Here is a 26,908-nt window from a genome sequence, read left to right on the forward strand (position 1 = left end):
ATCGCCTTATTTCACTGCACATAAACTGCCCACACATCGTCAGAATGAAGGTTGAGAAGTCACTGCCCCATCATTTATAATAATGTCTGAGTTGGAAGATTAGGATTGGCTCGTCTCCACCTTGTGGCATGAAGTCTGGAATATCGAGGATGGTTCGGTACCAGGAGCTCACGCCTGCAGGCACTTTTGTCTTGATGAGCCCCGTTGGCAAAGCATCCCCACTGGAGCCTCACAGAAGCCCCGAGGGGTGAGTGGGATGCAGATTTTTAGCTGCATCCACGAAGTGCATAAACCTGGTCCTCGAACCCAAGTCCTTTGATTTCCAACCTTCTGCTTTCCCCGAGCCACCATCCTACCTCTGCGAAAAACCGGATCTTAATAAAAGGTTAGAGATGTAGACTTCCTGGTTATATCGCAACTATTTGTTCCTTCAGTGGTGGATTGTAAGTTGTGATTACCTTTTTATCACATATGAACCAAGAAAAATCATATCTGGCTAATCTTAGATTCTGATTGAATCAATATTCAGCTATATCTTATGAATCTTTCCACATCAAATACTTGTGCATTGTTTTCATTGCCATTTTCAGGTGATTAGGGCAAATTTTAAGTTATTGAAATTGATTGCAATTTTGCCAGTGTGTCTCTATCCCAGAAATATAATTTAAGTCATTTTTTCAATACTTTAACTATTCATTTAATTCTGGCTAAATTTTTCTTAATTTTTCTCTGTATTTGTGAATATTTGAAGGAACTGTCTACATGTGTTTGGGAGAGGAAGCCGATATACTAAGGGGATCAGAAATGTATTTTAAACTTATTGTCTTGGTAACTCTTTTGTATGAAAAATCAAAGCAAAAGTAATAAGCATTTGGGGGAAAAGCTGCACAAGAAGGTGCTTTTTAGTGAATTGATTGCCAGATTCCTTCATTTACATTTTCTGTGGGCCCATAAAATTCAGCAACACTGGAAAAACAAAGCTGAATTAATTCCAGATATTGCATGGGAAAAGGACATTTTTGCAACTCCTGAAAACAAATAAACAAAAAAAAAATTAAAATAAAGTCTAAAAGAGCCTAAAAGTAAGTCACATTTTGACATTGGTTCTCATTACATATGATTTTTTTATATAGTATTATTTATTTTTATTATGGATTTAAAAAATCAATTGTATTCCCAGTCTCCTTGTTTTAAATGTTACAGTTTAATTACAGAGTGGCTAAAATCTGCTCTATGAATTTTGAGTGGTGTTATTATCCTATACAGGCTGTAAACTTTGATGCTTTAATTAGATTCAGAAGAATAGGGAGAAAAAGTTTAAAAATCACCATAGCAATAGATTTCAGAAATTTGGCTGACAACCAACTGAGTATTTGGACTTAAATTCCACTTTTTTTTTTTTTTTTTGAGAATTCCAAGTAAAGGTTGAATATGTATCACAATTCTAAGATAATTTTTGAAATATCATTAGGTAGAAATATGCCATCTAGGAATAGAGAGAGGAGTGAAAATATCAATTGGTTTTGAAAACATAGACTACTTCTGATGGAGAAGAGGAAAATAAACCTAAACAAAAGTTCCTGCAGTTTTAATTTGTGTAGATTCTTAAAGCAAAATCTAGCACAGAAATCAAAATACTCTTTATTGGGTTATGATACTATGAAAATATATGTCTAAAATATAGGGCATAGCCAAAAAATCAAAAGAAATGTGTTTAAGAAATATAAAATTGTATTCAAACATTACTTTGCAATTAATATAGAGGTTACTTTGAAAAGTAAACATTTTTTCCACATCCCTGTACATAATAATTAGCATAGTTATTGTTGATACACAATTCAATTCAGACTTTCTCAGGCATATGAAAAATAATTTAATTCTGATATGATCAGAGAAGGCATAGTATATTTGAGCAACAGAATTAGTAATCTGAATCTAATGAGTTTATATAATGCTATTTATGAAGTGTAGAAATCCATTCTTTTCAAGCTTACACTAATTACTTGCCAATTTAAAAAATGAGATTATTTTCTTAAACGTGAGGCACACTCCAATGATTTTCAGTGGATAAGGTCACTGAGAGTATGTCTTTTGAATTAAGCTAGAAATCAATTATAAGTCACTATCTTTAAAAACCCTATTGTTTAGGAAAAAGGAAAAACCCATTGTAATAACCCATAGGTATCCCTTCCCCCCAAAAAATATAATAATCATAATAGAAATTGGAAAATATTTTCAACAGAAAAGAAATAATGTATTCCAAAACCTGTGGAGACTAGCCAAGCCAATGTTTAAGAAGAAAATTTATAGCCTTAAATTCTTGTATTAGAAACTAACAATTAGCTAATCATGCAAAAAAGATGAAATAGAACATACATTTAAAACAGAGAGGATTTAAAAACACTGATGAAATTCTCAAAACCCTGTCAAGAATGATCAAGAGAAAGAGAAGACAGAAATACCGAATTAAAGTAATACCTATTTATTGAGCAATTATTATGTGCCAGAAATTGTTTGAAACACCTAGTATACATTGATTAAAATAAAAGCAGACAAACCTACTTTCTTGATGAGCATATTTTCTTGAAGTAAACAGATCTATCTCTCTCTCTCTCTATATATATATAAATATAAAACATATATATGTAACATAGTCAAAAAGTGATAAGTGCTATAAGAAAACATGCTATGAGTAAGGTAAGGGAGAACAGAAATGGAGAGAGGGCAGTTTGAAATATTAAGTGGGATAAAGGATAGGCATGATTGAGAAGATATTTGAGCATATTCTTGATGGAATTCTGGAATATACCTAAGTGGACATTTAAGGTATTAAAAAGGGAATATTATTTATTAATTGTAAGATAATAAACTATAATGAAAGGGTTTTTGCCATAAATTTGAAAATTCAGAAGACACGGAGAAATCATTATTAAAATATAATATAAAAAACTGACTCAAGATGATATAGAAAACTTGTATAATCTCATAATAAACCAACAAAAAATTAGTCAGTAGTCAAAACATTCTTCCTCCTGAGAAATCATTGGGTCCAGAGATATGAATTCACTTGCAAGTTCATTATTTTGTATGTTCTATTCCAGGTTCATGAAAGAAATCATTTTAATTTTGCTGGCACTTTTCTAGGGACCAGAAAACATGAGAATGCCCCCAAATCACTTAGCGTCATCATAAGCATGACCCAATCCTTAAAAAATATAGATCAGTTAGTCAAAATACATGGGGCAAAAGTTCCTCCCCCTCATCTCAATAATTATAAAGAAAATTCAGCCATCTGTAAAATACATTATAACTATTTTGATTTTCCCCATGGAATGCAAATTAATTTAGCACTAGATAATAATAATGTAATCCTCCACTCCGATAGATCAAAGAAGAAAATTCCTATTACTTCAATGGATGAGGAAAACTCTTATTAAATTATGTAAAGAATGTATCTCCTTTAAGCCAAAAAAATGCTATAAAATCTACAAAAATATAATGTTTAACATTGAATTAAAGGAGAACCTAGAAGATGGCGGCTAGGTGAGACAAGGCTAAGGAACACCTCCGTGGAAAACACTAGATAATGACCAGAGAGTGACCCAGAATACCGGTTACAGCGATGTGCCAGCTGGACAAGATCTGCTAGTTCCCAGGTGCTGTATACTTGGTGAAACTGAGAGTCTGCATTCTGAAACAAGTGATTAAACTGGCTGAAAGTCCCACAGCAGTGCGGCAATCCGGGGAAAACAGGGTTTGGCGTCTGGAGACCAATGGGCTCTTTCAATTAAAAAAAAAAAAAAAAAAAGGAAAGAAAAAAGGGGAAAAGCCAGGAGCAGCTGCAGGTGCGATCGGCTGCAGGTGCGATCAGCTGCAGGTGTGATCGTGGGAAACACACAGTAAAACACAGCAAGAGGGGGCTGGGCCAGCCTCTCAGTGTCTGGCCTGGAAGATAGCCCACTGCAGATATCCCTGGGGCCGGCGGAATGGAGCGGAGAGCCAGAAGCTGAAAGAATCCCCGCGGCTAGCAGCTCGCTCCTGGGAGGGCTGGATAAACTCCTGCCTGGGGTCGTGCCCACAGCCCAGAGCCCTGCCAGGTGTCCCGGAGCTGGGAAGGAGGAACTGTGCGGGGAGGAGGGGGGTGTGGAGATGCCCTGTTCAGCCATTTTTGCATAAGGCTGAAAGCAAGCCGGCTCGGCCCGGCAGCCCGGGGCTTCCCTTGAGGGACGGTGCGCACTGATGACGTAGCACAGCATTACCTCACCAGAGGTCCTGGAGGATCCCGGCTGGGCGGGGGGACCTGCTCGGAGATCCCAGAAATACTACGCCAAGTCCGGTGGTTTGTGGGCCATCGAGAGGGAGCGGCTGGTGCTGAAATGAAACGAAGGCTTGGACTCTTGCGGCAGCCTTGAATCTCCGGGAACCGGGGGGATTTGAATATTGAGGCTGTCCTTCCTCCCTGACCACCTGTACAAGCGCCCCGCATTCAGGGCGGACAGCTCCAGCCACACACCCAGGCTGAGTCCTTCGGCTGGACCCCACAAGAATCATTTACCCACATAATGCGGGGACAAGTTGGAGAACTGACTTGAGAGGTGTAGGTGACTCACAGACACCATCTGCTGGTTAGTTAGAGAAAGTGTACGTCACCAAACAGTGTTTCTGAAAAATTAGATAGGTTTTTTTTTTTTTTTTTTTTTTTTACAAATTAAAAGAACCCTGTCGAGCAGAGCAAATGCCAAGAAGCCAAGAACAACAGAAAAGCTCAATGCATATGATAAAACCAGAAGATATGGAGAATCCAACACCAAACACACAAATCAAGTTATCAGAAGAAACAAAATTCCTCACAGAATTAATCAAAGAAACACAATCGAGGAATGAAAGCATGGCAAAGGATTTAAAGGACATCAAGAAGACCATGGCCCAGGATATCAGCTACATAAAGAAGACCCTAGAAGAGCATAAAGAAGACATTGCAAGGCTAAATAAAAAAATAGAAGACCTTATGGAAATAAAAGAAACTGTTGGCCACATTTAAAAGACTCTGGATATTCACAATACAAGACTAGAGGAAGCTGAACAACATCTCAGTGTCCTAGAAGTCCACAGAACAGAAAATGAAAGAACAAAAGAAAAAATGGAGAAAAAAATAAAAAAAACAAAATGGATCTCAGGAAAACGATAGATAAAATAAAACATGCAAACTTAAGACTCATTGGTGTCCCAGAAGGGGAAGAGAAGGGTAAAGGTCTAGAAAGAGTTTTCAAAGAAATTGTTGGGGAAAACTTCCCAAACCTTCTACACAATATAAAGACACAAAGCATAAATGCCCAGCAAACTCTGAATAGAATAAATCCAAATAAACCCACTCCAAGACATATTCTGATCAGACTGTTAAATACTGAAGAGAAGGAGCAAGTTCTGAAAGCAGCAAGAGAAAAGCAATTCACCACATACAAAGGAAACAACATAAGACTAAGTAGTGACTACTCAGTGGCCACTATGGAGGCAAGAAGGCAGTGGCATGACAAATTTAAAATACTGAGAGAGAAAAATTTCCAACCAAGAATACTTTATCCAGCAAAACTCTCCTTCAGATTCGAGGGAGAGCTTAAATTTTTCATAAACAAATGCTGAGAGACTTTGCCAATAAAAGACCTGCCCTACTTCAGAGTCTAAAGGGAACCCTACCAACAGAGAAACAACAGAAAGAAGAAAGAGATACAGAGAATTTTAACAGGAATATATAGTACCTTACATCCCAAAGTACCAGGACACTCATTTTTCTCTAGTGATCACGGATCTTTCTCCAGAAGGGACCATAAGCTGGGACATAAAACTAGCCTCAAGAAATTAAAAAAAAAAAATTGAATATACTCAAAGCATATTCTCCAACCACAAAGGAATACAAATAGAAGTCAATAATTTTTGAACTGTAACTCCACTATTTACTTCCTACATGATATAAATTACACAAACCCTAATGACAAATCAGTGGTTTTGAACTCAATGTAAAATATGTAATTTTATACAACTATATAAAGGTAGGGGAATGGAGGAGTATAGGAACATGGTTTATGTGTCCTATTGAAGTGGAGGTGGTATCAAAGAAAAACAAGATTGTTATGGATATAAGAGGTTAATTTTAACCCCCACAGCAAACACAAAGAAACTGTCAGAGAATGTAACCATAGAGATGAAATGTAGAGTTCAGGCTAAGAGAAATGGGGGAAGGGGCAATGGGGAGTTAAGAAATGAGGGTGGAGTTGCTGTTTGAGGTGAAGGGAAATTTCTAGTAATGGATGGTGGGAAAGAGCATTACAACATTCTAAAGGTGATTAATCCCACTAATGAAAGGCTAGGGAGGGGGTGGAATGGGAAGATTTAGGCTGTATATATGTTTCCACAACTGGGAAACAAAAAAAAAAGACAGTTTAACTAGATGACAATTGAATGCCAAGGATGAACTTGGATGGAATTAGAGGATAGAGGACAGGTGGCTCAAAGGGACACAGTTGAGACATAAGGAAAAGGAAATATAGAATGTAAGCTTTGTATCACTGTTGAACCTGTTGTACTGGTTAGCTGCGCTTAATGGGATTGCATAAAAGAATGTTCTTGTTCATGGGAAGTGTATATGTGAATTATAGTGTATGTTCAAGAATGTGTGCAGCTAGCTCTTATGTTCAGAAGACAGAGCAATAGATGATGGATGATAGATAGGGAGGGAGGGTAAGAAATAGCGATGTGACAGTATGTTGAAGTTGGTGGATTGAGCTATCGGGGGAGGGGGGTCAGGGTATGATGGAATTCTTTGTATGGGGCTAGTATTGTTTTTGCAACTGTTCCTATAAATTTGAATTTATTTCAAAATAAAAAAGAAAAAAAGAAAAGAAAACTAGTTCCAGGCATCAATGACCACGAGATAGTGGCTGGGCTGGATTTTTTTATTCTAAGAATGCTGGTTACTTAAGAAATCTCATATCTAAAATGACTAGAGCATAAAAGAAACTGCTATTTCGCCATATTTTCTCATGCTACTTTCACATAGCACTTGTTGAAGTAAAGTCTTTGTTATCAATTGGGCTTTTGTCATTCACAAAACGGGGGCTATGGTATCACCTATACTTGTTCTAAGAATAAAGTACATAAAATATAAAATACAAAAAAATATTGAATTAAAAACTTTCTCTTTGAAATGAGGAACAAAAGAATTTCATTGTTTCTTCATTTGCATTCAACAGTATACAGAAACTTCTCACTACCAGTGCAGTAAAGCAAAAAAGAAAAAAAAAAAAGGAAATAAATGGTTTGAGGATCAGATAAAACTCCACAAAACTTTCGTTATTTAAGAAGTTACGACTCTGCACTCATAGAAATTCCAAAATTATCTAGTGATAAGTATTAGTAAGATAATTCCACAAGGTTGTTGGATTAAAAATAAATATGTAAGAATAAATTATTTCTATATACTAGCAATGAATAATAATAAAATAATTTAAATATGAAAAAAATAAATATAAATCATTTATGCTACATCAAAAATGTTCAGTACCTAGTAATGAATCTAAAAATATGTGTAAGACTTCTATAGAAAAATCAAACTTGATTATCATGGCAGAAGCTTCAAATACATTAGAGCTCTTAGAATACTCAAGGTTGTAAAATTGTTGATTTTCCCAAAATTAATCTAGAGATTCAAAGAAAATCCCAGCAGGTTGTGTGTGAAACCTGACTACCCAGTTCTAAGATGCAAGAATGTATCAGAAACAGTTGAAACATTTTGAGGACAAAGTTGGAGGATCTGCAGTAACATATATCAAGGTTTATTATAAAACTTTCTGAATCATTGCAACATGGTTTTGCTCAGGGACCCTCCAAATGACCAATGGATCAAAAAAAAAAAGAACCTAAAATCAATGCAAAAAAAAAAAGAAAGTTTTACTAGTGTAAAACTAGTCAAAAACATTAAAATAGGCACGCAATGAAAGAGGAAATCCAAATGGCCAATCAAATAAGAAGGTATACAACACTCATTAATAACTAGCAAAATGTAAGTTAAGGCCTGATGAGACTTCGATTGACACCAAAGATATTGGTAACATCTAAAAGTGGCAATAACAAGTGTCCACGAGATAGATAATACAAAGTCTAATATACTGTTGTTGGCAGTGTTTGTGGCTCACAAAGTAGTTTGTGGGGGCTAATTTTATTTTAAAAAAGAAAATGCTGATTAAAAATATATTATAAAAGATTAGCAAAGGAAAGTACTTAAAAGCAATGCTTTGGGTATTTTAAGTAAAAATAACACAGAGAAAAAGAAATAAATCATAATTGCAGTACTCCTTGCATTTTCACAAAGTGAACACCCAGAGGGAAACATCCGTCAGTATCAGCACCCCAGGATCCCCACCCCCCATCCCAGACACTGCCCGTGACAAAGTTACTACTTATCTAACTTCCCTCAACATAGAACAGCTTTGCCTAGTTTTGATTGTGATTTTATACATATTTTCTTGATGAATTTAATTGATTTAATTATATTTAAATCAAGATTTTATGAGTATGTATATATTTGGTTGCCTGATATAATTTATTGGGGATTTTAAGAAATTAAAAAAAAAAACATTCAGTTATTCATTTAGCAAATACTTATTGAGCATCTATTATGCCTTATTCTAGTTACTTGGGATAAGGCAGTGAACAATTCAGACTAAATTCCTGCCCTCATGGAACTGCCATTCTGGGTGGTAACGGCGAGGGACACACAGATATAAAACAAAATAAAAAAATAACAGTATGTTTCATGGTGATAAGTTTCTCCAGAGAAATATAAAGTAGGGAAAAGTGGGAGAGAAAATGTTGGGAGTCACAGGCTACAGTTTTAAATAAGGCAGAGAAGTCCCCATTGAGAATTAAGGTTTGAGAAAGACTGAACAAAAGAAAAAAAAAAAAAGATCAAGCAAGTGATAGCTTGTATTTTGAAGGAATTAAGTAAATTCAAAGCAATACCACACAAGTCAATAATAATTAAAATACAGTCCTTTCTAAATTATGATCATGTCAACAACAATGTCATTTGATTTGATTTCTGTAAATGCATAACTATAACTTCATTGCTTTTTAATTTTATTTTTGTATTTTTTATATTGTATTGTTTGGTTTAGTTTTAATGTAATTTAATTTAGTTTTGATTTTTTGTTGTCCTGACTGCCCTTTCTGATTTGTGATGGCTGAGCTCTCTCATTTTCTAGAAAACACATGAATTATTTTGGGCAGGGGCTCTGATATATCTATTTTGTTTTAGTCACAGTAGACCATGTGCTGTTCTCCACATATATTCAGTTCAGTAGTCCATCCACCTGCTCAGTAGTATCATAAATGAGTTTAAAGGTGCAGTGCAGCCTGTGGGGGACCCAGGGGTGTCATCCCAGGTGCCCCTTAGATGGTTACTAGAATCTAAGCCAGCATCTTTGCACGGAACAGGTGCATCACCTGACGTGTGCTCAGCTCATTTCCTTTTCATGCACTTACTTGATAAACACTGGACACCCCCCAATAAATGCTGCCCTGGAGCAAAAGCAAAGAAAAGCAAGATATGGCCTGAGTCACTGCACATTCCCTCCCTGGTACAAGAGAGATACACAAACACGTCATGCCTGGGGGGAGTGAAAGGGCAAAGTGCTCTGGACGGGGTGGGGGGAGGGCGGGTAATTTAGTGAAACAGAAACGCTGGCCTCGGCGCGGGCTTTCACGGAGGTAATGCAGCACCTCAAAGGCAGCCCGTGCATTTTCAGAGACTTTATTAACCACGGACCGTGAATGGCTCTTGTTTTCCGGGAGATGATGTTGGAAAGCAGGTCAGGGACCGTAATGTTCGTAAGACAGGCTTTCCCTGAAGGATGAGCGCTCCCAAACCCCCAGGAATTCGGGGGCTCGGGAAGATTTCGTTGTCTTCCCAAACTGTCCTCCATGGTCCTGTGCTCACTAGCCAGTGTTTGGATATTCCCCAAACTATGGAATGAGGCAGTCATCAGGGACGACAAAGAGGTGTGTGCGAGGGACTTCTCTGGATCAATCATGGAATAGTCCAGATTTTTCAAATGTTTAACATGTGGCGCACGTTGTGCATTTTCTAAAGGTTGGTGTTATAAATAGGGGTTTTCCAAATTACTTAACCCCCCAGTCCCCTTTTGAAGAGAAACCAATATACTCCTCATAGAACAGTTGTTCAGTGAAACAGTTTGGAAAGCGTTGATGAAAGTATTTGTTGTTATTATTTCACAGACTAAGGAAATACAAAGGAAACCAGTATTTCATAGATTCCTAATGATGGCACCCTATAATAATGGACAAACTTTATTTTTGTACTGGAATAATTGCAGGCTGTGGGAAGGTACACGGGCACACCGAGAAATCCCGCATGACTTCCTGCAATGGGGACGTGCAGTTCTCTGTGGCTCTGAATTAGTGAAGCTGGATTTTAAATTTGGATCTGGGAGGAGGTCAGGTGCAGCAAATGGGAGACTGAGGCCACAGTGTGTGAGGAAAGGCAGTGCGTTACTAAAGTGGCAGAGAGGTGGGGGGCCTTGGGGGTCAGTGGGGAGCGCGGCCAGCTCCGGGCTCCACCAGCAGGTTGGGAGCACATGGAAGAGGGAGGGACCCTTGGGCTTGCGTCTTTGTTGTGGTCTGGGGGTGTGGGGGGAGGGTTAGTAGATTTCTCACAGGAGTCAAGGACTGGTTAATTTAAAGCAAACGCACACACACAGGGAAAGGGCCTGGGGGGCTGGGGAGAGGGGCTGGGGATGGTGAGCTTATCATTTGGGATGAGCTGTGGGTTTTGGGGGACGCAGGTGGGTGGTGTGGGTGGGGGCTCCACAGGTGGTTATGCCCCGGGCTGGGAGGCTGCTTATTAACAGGGCCAAAGGTCAGCATTGAGGCAAGTGGACAGCCAAAGTGAGATGCGGAGGCAGAACACAAGAAAACTGATAGTTGTGACATCTGCCATATTATGACGTGTGGATTCTTGCAACCATCACCGTGATCAAGATGCAGAACTATGCCATCCATTCAAGCATCTACTTCTTTATAATCAACCCACCACCCCTCACCTCGGACAACCACTTCCTTGTTCTCCATCTCTATGATATATCGTTTTGAGTACAATGTATCAATGTAACCATACAGTATGTGACTTTTAGAAAGTATCTTTTTTCTCTAAACATAATGCCCTTGAGATCTGTGTTAGTGCTCTCTAGGAAAGCAGAACCAATAGGAAATATCTGTAAGTATGAGATTTTATAAAATTGTCTCATGCGACTGTGGGGATGCACAAATCCAAATTCCATAGGGCAGGCTGAAAGCTGGGAACTCTGATGAAGGTTTCTGATGAATTCCCCACGAGAAGCTGGATGAAATAGAGATAGGAATTCTCTCTTCTGACTGCAGGAATCATCACTTCTTCTTTTAAAGACTTCAGATGATTGGATGTTGTAGAGTGATGTCTCACCATTGTCTTAATTTGAATTTCCCTGATGGCTAATGATGTTAGACATCTTTCCATGTGTCTGCCTGCTGTCTGTGTATACTCTTCAGTAAAATATCTCTTCATGTCTTTTGCCCATTTTCTAATAATTTTTTTAAAACTGCTGAGTTTTGAGAGTTCTTAATATATTATAGCTATGAGCCCTTCTTCAAATACGTGATTAGTAGATATTTTCCCCCAGACTTTGGCTTGTTTTTCCATCCTTGTAATAGGGCTTTTATAGAGCAAAAGTTTTTAATTTTGATGAAGATCAATTTATTGATCTTTTCTTTTATAGATCATGTTTTTGGTCTCATGTTTAAGAATTCTTTACCTAGTCTCAGATATCATATCTCCTCCTATGTTTACTTCTAAAAGTTGTATAGTTTTACACTTGTCTGTGATCTGTTTTGTTAATTTTTATATAAAGTGTGAAGTTTAGGTTAAGGTTCACTTTTGCCTATGGCTACTCAACTGATCCAGCCCTGTGGACAAGACTCACCTCCCTCCCTCAGTCCAACTGCTTTCACAGCTTATTCAAAAATTGGTTGGTTATATTTGCATGGAGTTATTTCTTGGTTCTGTATTCTGTTCTATGTATCCAAGTGCCCTTGTTTCCACTGGTACCACGCAGCCTTGACTACTGAAGCTTTATATTGTCATGAAATTGGGTAGAGTGTTATTTCCCAATTTAGTCTTCTTCTTAAAAATTGTTTTAGTTATTCTAGTTCCTTTGACTTTCCATATAAGTGTTAGAATCATCTTATCTGTGTCTACAGAAAATCTTGCTGTAATTTTGATAAGAATTGCATTAACCTTGTATACCCATTTGTGGAGAATTGGCATCTTTACTATGTTGAGTTTTCCAGTTTATGGACATGGTGCATCTGTGCATTATTTGGGTCTTCTTTGATTTTTTTCATCAGCATCTTGCAGATTTCAGCATATGTTTTAGTGTCTTGGCTGCTGAAGCAAATGCCCTGCAGTGAGTGGCATCAACAATGGCAGGTTATTGGCTCACAGTTTGAGGCTAGGAGAAGCCCAAAATCAAGGGTTGTCAAGGTGAAGCTTTCTCCGAGAAGATGGCTGCTGGTGATCCTTGGTCCTTGGCTGTTCTGTCACATGACAGCACACATGTCACCTCTCTGGCTTCTCAGTGCTATTGACTTCCGGCTTCTGGCTGTCCCCCCACCCCCACCCCAGCTGTTCATTGTCTCTGTGGCCTTCTGTATAATGCCTTCAGTGATAGGATTAAGACCCAGTCAGTTGGGCTGTGTATAACCGAAGGAACCTCATCAAAAGGCCCTATTTACAAGAGTTCACACCCTCAGGAATGGATTAAGCTCCACACTACCACCAGCATACAGGTCCTGTACATGTTTTTTTTAGGTTTATACCTATGTATTTCATTTTTGAGTGATTATAAACAGTGCTATATTTTTTTAATTTTGGTTATGCAAGTGCTCATTGCGAGTATACAGGAATACATTCATTTTCGTATGCTGCTCTTCTGTGCTACAGCCTTGCTGACTTTCAGTTCTTAGAGTTTTATAGCATATGCCTTAGATTTTCTCTCCAGACAATCATGTCATCTGCAAATAGGGACAGTTTTCAGTCTTTCTTTCTGATCTATATGCCTTAAACATTTGGTAAGAATCTCCAGTGAAACCATCTGGGCCTGGAGATTGCTTTTGCAGGAATTTTTTAAATTATGGATTCAATATCTTTAATAGTTATAGAGCTGTTAAAATTGTCTCTTTAATATTGAATGAGTTTGTGCTTTTCAAAGAATTGGTCCATTATTTAGACTTTCATTTAAGTTTTTGAATTTACTTATGTAGAGTGGTGGTAGTATCCCATTGTCATCCTTTTGATATCCGTAGGGTCTATGGTTCCTTATTTTATTCTTGATATAGGTAACTTGAACATTCTCTCTTTTTCCTTTGGTACTCATTTTTTTTACATTCAAAAATGCCAATTAATTATATAAAAGATTCAGACATGAATATAAACACAATATAAACCATTATCACAATATGATTAAAAATCAGGTAATTGTGTTATGATATTAAAGAATCTTAGAATTAGAGAAGATTATAGAAATTAGTTTAGCCACTTTTAAACAGAGATCTAACACATGTTTGTGAAGAATTCACTTTTTACTCCAATTCTAAATAATCATAATTTTTGTTGCATCCATCATAGCACTTACCACGTTATTAAAAATTGGGAGAGAATGCCACTAGGACATATATCTTCATGTTTATTGAATCAGAACCAACACAGTTTAAATTGCTGCTGAAAAAAATTGATAAATGAAATGCCTACAAATAAAGGATTCATTTCTATAAATTCCCTAACCTGGCAGACCATGGCGGGTAGAAGGCACCATAATCTAATTCCTTCTAGAACAGGAATTTTATGAGAAAATACACTGCTTCACATAAAAGTCCTTTTCAACTATTAGGCACTCCTTTTTCTAATAAGGTTTTTTTCCTAATAGAGAATCATGTTCCCATATTTGTCCTAGAATAGATTTTAGATGAAAATATTTCTTCCTATTCGTACCTCTCCACGAGAAGACTAGAAGTATTAGGAAACACATACCATCAATTATGCACATCTCTTTCCATCCCTCTTTTCTGTTTTCTTTGTTTGTTTGTTTTTATTTTAATTTTTTTGAGATTGTTCACATACCATACAATTATCCAAAGATCCAAAGTGTACAATCAGTTGCCCCCGGTACCCTCATATAGCTGTGCATCCATCACCACAATTAATTTTTGTTCAATTTTTAGAACCATTTCATTACTTCAGACAGGAAATAAAGACAAAGAAGTGGAAAAAAAAAAAGAAAAAAAAAAAAAAGGAAACTCAAATCCTCCCATATCCCTAACCACCCTGTCTCCATTGTTGACTCATAGTATTTGTATAGTACGTTTGTTACTGTTGATGAAAGAACGTTAAAGTACTACTAACTGTAGGACATAGTTTGCATCAGGCATATTTTTTCCCTATTACCCCTCTATTATTAACTTCTAGTTGTATTGTCATACATTGGTTCTGGTTCATGGAAGAGATTTCTAATATTTGTACAGTTATTCATGGACATTGCTCACCACAAGATTCACTGTTTTATACATTCCCATCTTTGACCTCCAGCTTCCCTTCTGGTGACATATATGACTCTGAGCTTCCCCTTTCCACCTCATTCACACACCATTCAGCACTGTTAGTTATTCTCACAACTTGCTACCGTCACTTCTGTTCATTTCCAAAAGTTTAAGATCATCCTAGTTGAACATTCTGCTCATACTAAGCAACCACTCCCCCTTCTTTAGCCTCATCCTATATCTTGGTAACTTATATTTCATGTCTATGAGTTTACATATTATAATTAGTTCCTATCATTGAGACCCTGCAGTATTTGTCCTTTTGTGTCTGGCTTATTTCACTCAGTATATTGCCCTCAAGTTTTCATCATCAACCCATTTTTTTTAAAGATATTTCTGTTCCCACACCATACATTCCATCCTAAGTAAACAATCAATGGTTCCCTGTATAGTCACACATTTATGTGTTCACCACCCTCACCACTATCTATATAAAAACATCTATATTTCTTCCACAAAGCAGGAGGAAGAGTCAAAGAAGATAGAGAGGCAAAAGAAAAAGAAAAAAGAAAGAGGAAAAAAAAAAACATGACAGCTAGGAAGCAGTAAGAGGAAAGATAACCTTAAATCAAAATAGAATAGAGTCAGACAACACCACCAATGTCAAGTGTCTCACACCCCTCCCCTATCCCCTTCTCTTACCTGCATTTACCTTGGTATATCACCTTTGTTACATTAAAGGGAGCATAATACAATGATTCTGTTAATTATAATCTCTAGTTTATGCTGATTGCTTCCCTCCCCCAATGCCTCCCCATTTTTAACACCTTGCAAGGTTGACATTCACTTGTTCTCCCTCGTGAAAGAACATATTTGTACATTTTATCACAATTGTTGAACACTCTAGGTTTCACTAAGTTACACAGTCCCAGTCTTTATCTTTCCTCCTTTCTTCTGGTGTCTCACATGCTCCCAACCTTCCTCTCTCAACCATATTCATAGTTATCTTTGTTCAGGGTACTTACATTGCTGTGTTATCATCTCCCAAAACTGTGTTCCAAACCTCTCACTCCTGCCTTCTCCTGTCACTCTGTAGTGCTCCCTTTAGTGTTTTCTGTAGGGCAGGTGTCTTGTTCACAAAGTCTCTCATTGTCGGAAAATATTTTGAGCTCTCCCTCATATTTGAAGGACAGTTTTGCTGGATATAGGATTCTTGGTTGGCAGTTTTTCTCTTTTGGTATCTTAAATACATCACACCACTTCCTTCTTGCCTCCATGGTTTCTGCTGAGAGATATGCACATAGTCTTCTTAAGCTTCCTTTGTATATGATGGTTTGCTTTTCTCTTGCTGCTTTCAGGATTCTCTCTTTGTCTTTGACATTTGATAATCTGATTATTAAGTGTCTTGGCATAGGCCTATTCAGATTTATTCTGTTTGGAGTACGCTGTGCTTCTTGGATCTGTAATTTTTTTGTTTTTCATAAGAGATGGGAAATTTTCATTGACTATTTCCTCTATTATTGCTTCTGCCCCTTTTCCCTTCTCTTCTCCTTCTGGGATACTGATGATATGTATATTCTTATATTTTGTTTCATCCTTAAGTTCCCAGAGACATTGCTCGTATTTTTCCATTCTTTTCTCCATATGTTCCTTTGCATGTAGGCTTTCAGGTATTTTGTTCTCCAGTTCCTGAATGTTTTCTTCTGCCTCTTGAGATCTGTTGTTGCATGTTTCCATTGTGTCTTTCATCTTTTGTGTTATGCCTTTCATTTCCATAGATTCTGCTAGTTGTTTTTTTGAACTTTCAATTTCTGCCTTATGTATGCCCAGTGTTTTCTTTATAGCCTTTATCTCTTTTGCCATGTCTTTTCTAAACTTTTTGAATTGATTTAGCATTAGTTGTTTAAATTCCTGTATATCTCAGTTGAAGTGTATGTTTGTTCCTTTGACTGGGCCATGACTTTGTTTTTCTTAGTGTAGGTTGTAGTTTTCTGTTGTCTAGGCATCTGACCTCCTAGGCCAGCCCAATCAGGTTTTCCCAGATGAGAACAAGCTCAGGTCCTAGAAGGAAGAAATATTCAGCATCTGGTTTCCCTGATGTTGTGTCTTAGAGGATTGACACACCCTGTGCTTTTCTGCCCAGCAGGTACACCTGTCAGCCTGTCATAGGCTGGTGTAAGGGGATGTGGCCCGTGGCTGTTTCCTCCCAGGTTCTGGGGTCTGCTTCTGAAAGTAAGGCAGTTAGTAGAGCTGGGTCCCTCCTCTTTTCTCTTGGGAGGATATGCCCCCTAGAAAAGGTCATTTGCATATAAATAGATTCTTTGTCTCTCTGATTCTACTATCTCCACCCTTGTCTGGGTCAGAGTGCTGCAAGTTTAAAATGGCTGAGGCTTTCTCTACTGCAAAGCACTGCGAGCTGAAAATGGCTGAGGCTTTCTCCACTGAGCCACCCAGGTTGACATAGAGAGAAAGGGTCAGAAAGCCCCTTTTCAGAGTCAATCTTCACTGTCCAGATTCACCCGTCGGCCCGATCCTCTAGGCTCCCTGTCCTGAGACAGATATGTCCTTTGACTCTACCAAGGTCAGTCATCTCCAAAAGCCTCTGTCTGCTTGTTGAGGTTTTGCAGTCTGTATTGAGCAGTTAACATTAAAGCCCCAGTTGCAGCTGGGCTGAGGTACACTAGCTTGTTCGGAGAGTGCTGCTCTCTAGCACCACATGGCTTCTGTGAGGGAGGGGCTCTCGGCTCTTGGTGCAGGTCCACAGTTTTTACTTACAGATTTTATGCTGCAATTTCGGGCGTTCCTCCCAATTCGGGTTGGTTTATGATGAGCGGACAGTCACGTTTGTCTCCCTGCAGTTATTTACTAATTTTTCCAGGTTATTTACTAATTTTTCTGTCATTTATGAATTGTTCTGAGGGAGTAACTGGCTTTCACTCCTCTCTATGCCTCCATCTTAGCTCCTCCTCCCATGTTCTTAATCGTGATGGCCGTGTAAGTGTTCCTGAACTCTTCTAAAGCATCTTATATATATGTTTTTAGGCCTCTATTGTCTTGTCGTCCTCTCATTGGATGGTTTCAATGATGAACACATTTTCCCTTGCGTAGTGGAATTAAATACTACAAATTCAAATTATGATTTGACCATCATGGAATTCAGTATCGTTTATTTTGACTACCTCAACAAATTCATATAGCCTAAGAATATTAGTGTTTTTTTTTTTTTATTTTTTAGTTATTCTTGTGTTGATCATGTCTAGGAAGAATGAACAGGGAGTTGGTTGAATGACGAAGTTTCCAGGAAGTAGGAATTTCTGAAGGTGGAAGTGGAGATACAGAGACCGAGGGATCTTGGTGAGCTGTGGGACAGAGCACTTAGCATGCCTGGGGCATGTGGTTTGGGAGTGGGAGAAGGCAGAGATGAGTCCAGGGAAACAAGCAGGGGTACCTGGTGTTTCTGTGTTAAGATATGTGGACTCTAGCTTGGGAGTAATAGGGAGTCACTGAAGGATTTTAAACAGAGGAGTAATAGAGTTAAATTTAGATTTTAGAAAAATCTCTTGGACTGCTGTGTGGATGGGAGCATTTTTGGAGGTGGGGGATCAGTCAGGAGCCTATGGCAGTTTTCTGCTCAAGGACAACAGTGTCAGGTATTTTCTATGAGGATGGAAAGAAGAGAATAAGTATTTGGAAGAGAAACCCCACAGCCCTGGGAATTTCTGGGCAGCACCAGTGAATAACTGGCAGTTACAGTCACTCTGCTCCATTAATGAAGCCAGACAATGAGCATGTTTAAAGGGCTTCATTTCGCTTTTTGATTAGCTGAGCATGAGATGCCTGTGGGTCTTCCGAAAGGGGGTGTCTGCAATGAGCAGCTGGCTCTGTAGATCTTAAGCTTAGGAGGGACATTTCTGTAGGAGATGTAGAGTTGAGAGTCATCAAAATGTAATGTGGGTGATAATGTGTAGGGAGAACATATCCAGTGAGAGGAGAGGAAAGGGCATCGAACGGAACTCCAAATAACACCAATACTGAGGAGGTAGAAGCTCACATGAGAGGCAGAAGCGACCGAATGAGAGGAAAAGGGAAAACCAGATTTGGGTGGCATTGAAGACAAGGAAATATGTAATTATAGAAGGAAGACGTAGGCAACACCATCAGATGTGCAAACACGAAGTAACATAAGCATTGGGAAATCTCTACTAGATTGAGTAAGGGGGGTGTAATTGGCAATCAGTAGGTGTCATTTTTAGAAAGTGATGGTTATATAACTCTGGAAACATCTTTTCACATGTGCTGGTGTTAACCTATTCCCCACCTGTCATCACTTGGCCCATATTTACCTCTACCATTTATATTTTAAGTGGAAAGGCAGGATTTATCATTTACTCATCTTAAAATTCCATCATCATGGTTTCTACTGATCATTGGGTCTAGCCAAATGAATACAATCAACTTGAACAATCTACTTACATATGGTCACACATATACCAAGTAACCTCCCTCAGTTAAAAATCAGATGTGCTTTCTCTACCAGTACAAAGGAGAAAATGAAATTATATATCTATACATAGCTTTTAAATTTCACTTGTGAATATAAAGGTAACTAGAATTTTTACACCAATATAAACTAGTATCTCACTTCTTAGAAGTTGGTTTTTCTATTACAATTTTAACAAAAGAGACCTATTCACATACCCTTTATCCCCAAATAATTACTTCCTTTAAGTAAGAAACAGCATTATGTGAAATAAGTCAAAGGCTTGCATCTTGGCTCAAATGGGAATAGTCAGGATTGGCATTGGCAGTTGAAATACAGGGATAAAAAGAGGGAGGCAATCAGGAATATCCATGGAAGTTGTGTGAGTTGATGAGTGTGCGTTTCTGATTTGTTTGGTTGTTGCTCTTGTGATTGTTTTGTATTCCCTGGATTAAAGGGTTATAGCACAAAGCAGTGAAGTGAAAAATGGTTCTGTCTCATTACAAAGGTTAGATTAATTACAGTCTACCGTGAACTGGAAATTGGTTTATGAATGTGGCCTCTGGGGATACATCTGAGAAGGGGCTTCCACGAAATTGACAAGTAATATTGAAGGAATGAGCAGAAAGCCACAAATGTTGTCTGCTGGCATACACAAGTTCTGGAATATTATCTAAATGGGCACCATTGCAAAAGTAACAAAAAATGGGAACATTAGAGGGATCTCATTCTTCTGAAATGTATTAGTTACAGTGACTCAAAAACTCAAAATCTATATTATGCCCACTTAATGAAATTTAAGAAATCATGGATTGTATGAAATATGAACAGAAGGCTAGATGAGAGAAAAGGAGAGAAAAGATTCAGTTGGCATTGTACAAAAAAATGGAAGAATTTCAATCCTGGATGAAATTTTATGCGAAAGTAACATTATAAAAGACAGCATCAGTGTCAAGGAGTACAAATTTGAAAATTTCTCAGAATGTAGAAGAAAATTTCAACAAGATGAAGACTGAGAGGAAATAATAGATATGAAGGAGGATGGAAATTAAATCTATGATAATTGGTGATGATGAAGAAGACTATACTATATATGGAATATAAATAATAGCCATATATATAAAAAAGGGAGCTTTCAAGAAATTAAAAGTATTGAAGCTATATAAAATTGCACAAATTAAAAATAAGAGATTAATTGTTAAGTCATGATAGAAAATAATATAACCAGTATATAAAACAAAATTATTAGGGTTATCTTAAGAAAAATAGGAAAATTCAATTGTTCAGTCATATTTAAAAATGCCTCAATCAGGTTTTGCTGATCAGGTAAACAAAAATAAATAAACAAAGGCATAGAGGATTTGAAAAATATTATCAATAAGGTTAAATTAATGCATATATATTAATTCTATAAAAATATATAGAATTTTGTACCTTAAAAAAGGTATTTCTTTCAACCATATGTGGTACATTTATGAATTCGCCACAATTTAGGGGACAATTTAACAAATTTCACAGAGTAAAAGTTTTATGGTACACATTTTTTGATCAAAATATAATGAAAATAAATATTAATAAAATTAAGCTGAAATCCTGAGGAAATTAGATTAATAATTTATATGCTTTAAATAAATACTGAATAAGAGAGGAATTCAAAAGTGTATTTACAAGACAATTTCAAAGTAAATATGAAAAGTTCAAAAACAAAATATATGGAGAGAACCTAAGATGGCGGCTAGGTGAGAAAGGGCAAAAAAAACACCTCCATGAAAAATACTGGATAAAAGCCAGAAAGTGACCCAGAACACCAGTTCCAGCGATGCACCAGCCGGACAAAGTCTGCTAAATCCACAGGGACCGTGCATTTGGTGAAACTGGGAGTCTGCGTTCTGAAACGACAGGCTGGGAATGCCCCTGCACAGCGCGGTGGCTCAGGGCTTCCCTGGAGGCCGGCACGCACTTGTGACGTGGCACAGCCTTCCCTCAGCAGAGGTCCTGGAAGAGCACGGCAGGGACAGGGGACCTGCTCGGAAAACCCAGGGTCCCTACGCCAATACCAAGGACTTGTGGGTCAGCGGCAGAGACAATCTGTGGCAAAACCGAAATGAAGGTTTAGACTCTTGTAACAGCCTTAAATCTCCAGGAACACCTGGGAGGTCTGATTATTAAAGCTGTCCTGCCTCCCTAACCACCCACACACACGCCCCACATTCAGGGCGGACAGCACCAACAACACACCCAAACTGAGTGCACCAACTGAACCCCACAGAATCATTTCCCCACACACCACAAAGACAAAGTTGGGGAGAACTGACTTGAAGGGAATAGGTGACTCACGGACGCCATCTGCTGGTTAGTTAGTTAAAGTGTACGCCACCAAGCTATAGATCTGAAAAATTAGATTGGTATTTTTTATAACTTGAAAGAACCCTATCAAGTAAAGCAAATGCCAAGAAGCCAAAAACAACAGAAAATCTTAAAGCATATGATAAAACCAGATGATAGGGAGAACCCAAACCCAAACACCTAAATCAAAAGATCAGAGGAGACACAGTACTTGGTGCAATTAATCCAAGAACTAAGGACAAACAACAAGAACATGGCACAGGATACAAAGGACATGAAGAAGAGCATGGCACAGGATATAAAGGACATAAAGAAGACCCTAGAAGAGCATAAAGAAGAAATTGCAAGAGTAAATAAAAAGTAGAAGATATATATATTTATACAGCCTAAATCTTCCCATTTCAACCCCTCCGGAGCATTCCATTAGTGGGATTAATCACATTTAGAATGCTGTAATGCTATCACCTTCCCACCTTCCATTACTAGAAATTTCCCTTCACCCCAAACAGAAACCCCACACTCATTTCTTAACTCTCCATTGCCCCTTCCCCTACTTCTCATAACCCATACTCTACTTTTCATCTCTATGGTCATATTCTCTGATACTTTCTTTCTGTTTACTGTGGAGCTTAAATTTAACCTCTTAAATCTATAACAATCTTGTTTTTCTTTGATACCAACTTCACTTCAATAGGACATATAAACTATGTTCCTATATTCCACCATTCCCCCACCTTTACGTAATAAATAAAAGAAACTGTTAGCCAAATTAAAAAGACTCTGGATACTCATAATACAAGATTAGAGGACATTGAACAATGACTCAGCCTCCTCAAGGACCACAGAATGGAAAATGAAAGAACAAAAGAAAGAATGGGGAAAAACATTGAAAAAATCAAAATGGATCTCAGGGATATGATAGATAAAATAAAATGTCCAAATTTAAGAATCATTGGTGTCCCAGAAGGGGAAGAGAAGGGTAAAGGTCTAGAAAGAGTTTTCAAAGAAATTGTTGGGGAAAACTTCCCAAACCTTCTACACAATATAAAGACACAAAGCATAAATGCCCAGCAAACTCTGAATAGAATAAATCCAAATAAACCCACTTTGATACATATTCTGATCAGACTGTCAAATACTGAAAAGAAGGAGCAAGTTCTGGGAGCAGCAAGAGAAAAGCAATTCACCACATACAAAGGAAACAACATAAGACTAAGTAGTGACTGCTCAGCAGCCACCATGGAGGCGAGAAGGCAGTGGCATGACATATTTAAAATTCTGAGAGAGAAAACTTCCAACCAAGAATACTTTATCCAGCAAAACTCTCCTTCAGATTTGAGGGAGAGCTTAAATTTTTCACAGACAAACAAATGCTGTGAGATTTTGCTAATAAAAGACCTGCCCTACTTGAGATAGTAAAGGGAGCCCTACCAACAGAGAAACAAAGAAAGGAGAGAGAGATATAGAGAAATTAAACAGACATACATAGAACATTACATCCCAAATCACCAGGACACACATTCTTCTATAGTGTTCACGAATCTTTCTCCAGAATAGACAATATGCTGGGACATAAAACACGCCTCAATAAATTTAAAAAAAAAATTGAATTTATTCAAAGCACATTCTCTGACCACAATGGAATACAAATAGAAGTCAATAACCATCAGAGACTTAGAAAATTCACAAACAACTGGAGGGTAAAAATTAGGGGGAGATGAAAACATTCCAAGATAATCAAAAGCTGAGGGACTTCATCCAGTAGATCAGTCCTATAAGAAATGCTAAAGGCAATTGAGCAGGCTGAAACAAAGGAACATTAAACAATTGACTGAAACCACATGAAGAAATAAAGATTTCCAGTAAAGATCACATGGTAAATAAAAATACCAGTACTACTGTGTTTTTGATTTGTAACTCCACTATTTACTTCCTACATGATATAAAATACACAAACTCTAGTGACAAATCAGTGGTTTTGGACTCAATGTAAAATATGTAATTTTTGACAAGAACTATATAAAGGTGGGGGAATGGAGGAGTATAGGAACATAGTTTATATGTCCTATTGAAGTGAAGTTGGTATCAAAGAAAAACAAGATTGTTATAGATTTAAGAGGTTAAATTTAAGCTCCACAGTAAACAGAAAGAAAGTATCAGAGAATATGACCATAGAGATGAAAAGTAGAGTATGGGTTATGAGAAGTAGGGGCAGGGGCAATGGAGAGTTAAGAAATGAGTGTGGGGTTTCTGTTTGGGGTGAAGGGAAATTTCTAGTAATGTAAGGTGGGAAGGTGATAGCATTACAGCATTCTAAATGTGACTAATCCCACTAATGGAATGCTAAGGAGGGGTTGAAATGGGAAGATTTAGGCTGTATATATGTTTCCACAATTGGAAAAAAAAAAAAAAAAAGGACAGTCTGAATAGATAATGACAATTAAAAGCCAAGGATGATCCTTGGATGGGATCTGAGGATGGAGGAGAGAAGGCTCAAAGGGACACAGTTGGGACAAAAGAAAGGAAAAAAGGAAATATAGAATGTAAGCTTTGTATCAATGTTGAATTTCTTGAACTTCTTAGCTGCGCTTAATGGGACTGTATAAAAGAATGTTCTTGTTCATGGGAAATGTATATGTGAATTATATTATTTGTTCAGGGATGGTTTCGTCTTAAGTAGGTTTAATATTTATGACAAAATACCAGAAAATTGTGAAGTGAGTGAAACTGAACTATACCAGGAATCTTATATTTTACAGGAAGAACAAAATTAACTTTATATATACTATGATAGGTTACATATTACCCTCACTAGACCAACCACTAAAAATAAACAAGAGATGTAACTAAACCCCCAAAAGAAGAATTAAAATAGACTACTAAAAATATTTGACTAATGCAAAAGAAGGAAGGGAAGGAGGGAGAGATGAATAAAAAATAGATGAGACACACAGGAAAAAATAAAATGATAGCTCCAAATCCTGCAATAACAATAATTATATTACATGTAACTAGCATAAATACACTATTAAAATGCAGAGATTTCCAATTGGAAAAAAATCATTATCCAACTATCAACCAAAACTATTTTTATATTTGAAGTATGTCTCTTGAAAACAGCATAGACAATAATTCTATAGTATCTAACATAAAAATAGACTTTAGAAAAAGAACATTACAAATGATAGAAAGACATTTCATTATGATGAAACGGTCAATTTATCAAGAAGGCATAACAATTAGAAATGTGTATTTGCCTAATAACAGGGCTTCAAAATGCCTGAAACAAATTCTGATGGAACTAAAATAAAAATAAACAAATTCACCACCTCAGCCAGAGATTTGAATAACTCTCTTTCATTAATTCACAGAGCTGCTAGACAAAAATTCAAAAGAATATAGGAAATCTGAATAACTGAAATTTAGAGTAAACTACACTAGAAAACTGCATTATAATATTTTTCCAGTGTGAATGTAAATGTGAAAAGTATTTCAAATTGAACAGTAATTACAATACGCTGATGAATAAAATATGTTTACAGTTACTGCTAAATCAGTCGTTAAAGGGAAGTTCATAGTATTAAGTTTTTATATTACAAAGAAGAAAGTTCTGAAATAAATGATCTAAGTTTCCAACCTAAGAACATTGAAAGAAACAAACAAATTAAACACCCAATAAGTACGTAGAAGGAAATAATAAAGCTTAGAGCAGAAATCAATTGAAAACGTAAGTAGTAAAACAAAAGGAATATATTAAGAAGGGCAAAAATTATTTTTTAATAAACTTTAATTTTAGAGTTGCCAAAATCATCTTTGAATGATTAATATGTTTAATAAATCCCTAATTAAAGTGATAGAGAGTAAAGAGAGAAAACACCTTAATTTCAGGAATGAAAGTGGATAGTATCCCAAACACTTCTGACATTAAAAAAATGGTAAGTAAATATTAGGAATAACTTTATTCCCCCAAATTTCAACACCTTGGAAAATCTGAGCAGATATCTTGCAAAGCATTAAAACTGAAACAAATCTGAATAAATCTAAATGAATTACAGAAATTAACTTGTGATAAACATTTTCCCCACAAATCAAACTTTGACCACAGATAGCTTCACTGATGAAATCCATCATAATTTTAAGGATGACATGTCACCAACCTTACAGAAACTCTTTCAGCACATAAAGGAGGAGGGAATGCATTTAATAAAATATGTGCAAGGCTTTAATGAAAACTGCAAAATATTGTTGAAAGAAATTAGAACAGAGCTAAATAAATGGAAGGATTTATCATGTTCTTAGATTGGAAAAGACTCAATATCATTCAGATGACAATTCTCCCCTGTTTGATTTAAAGATTCAACATGATCCTATTTGAAATCTGAGAAGGATTCTTTTTAGAAATTGACAGTATACACTAAATATTTGAACAAGCACTGGGAACTTACTTGGGTGAAGCAGATGTTCAATATTTCAGGTATGTCTTATGCATTTGTCAAAATATCAAACTGTGCATTTAAGATATGGTGAATTCTATCAAATATTTGAAGGATTAAAACAAATCCTTCTCAAACTCTTCCAAATAATTCAAGAGGAGGGAACACTTCCCAATTCATTCTATGAGGCCAGCGTTGCTCTGATACCAAAGCCTAGCAAGAGAAGAAAATTACAGCCCAACTTCCCTAATGAATAGAGATGTAGTGATCCTTAACACAATACTAGCAAACCAAGTCCAATGGTGTATTAGAGGGTTTATACACCATAACCAAGTCAAATTCATCCCGAGAATTTGAGGGTGGTTCAACAAACAAAAATCCGTCAATGTAATACACTAGATAAACAGAATGAAAGAAAAGAAAGCTGATAGATTGTAATAGATGCAGAGAAGGCATTCAGTAAAATCCAGCATCATTTCTGATAAAACTTCAGAAAAGTCGAAATAAACTTAGCTAAGTATACTGAAGACTACAAAACACCACTGAAAGAAATTAGAGAAGACCTATTTAAATGTCAAGACAGCCCATGTTCAGGACTGAAAGAGTTAATACTGTTAATATATCCATTTACCTAAAACAATATACAGGGTCAATGCAATCCCTTTTAAAATTGTAGCAGCCTTTATTTGCAGAAATGGTAAAGCCAATCCTCAAATTTAGATGGAACTGCAGAGGCCTCCTGTGCTGGTTTGGATATATTATGTCCCCCAAATTGACAAGTTCTTTGAGCAGTCTTGTGTGGGCTGACATATTAGTGTTGATCAGGTTGGAATCCTTTGATTGAGTATTTCCATAGAGGTGTTACCCCACCCATTCAGGGTGGGTCTTAATTAAATCACTGGAGTCCTGTAAAGGAATTCACAGACAGAAGGACCTCAGAGCAGCTGAGAGTGACATTTTGGAGAGCAGCTAAGAAAGACATTTTGGATACAGCCACTGAAAGCAGACT

General features: G+C 37.1%; 1 protein-coding gene across 1 annotated transcript in view; it reads left to right on the top strand.

Moving 5' to 3' along the window:
• Window positions 1-26,908, top strand: part of MALRD1 (MAM and LDL receptor class A domain containing 1) — a 703,831-nt gene that overhangs the window by 262,657 nt on the left and 414,266 nt on the right. The window lies entirely within an intron of this gene.

The sequence above is a fragment of the Choloepus didactylus genome, chromosome 5 (genome assembly GCF_015220235.1).
Source record: "Choloepus didactylus isolate mChoDid1 chromosome 5, mChoDid1.pri, whole genome shotgun sequence".
Lineage (NCBI taxonomy): Eukaryota > Metazoa > Chordata > Mammalia > Pilosa > Megalonychidae > Choloepus > Choloepus didactylus.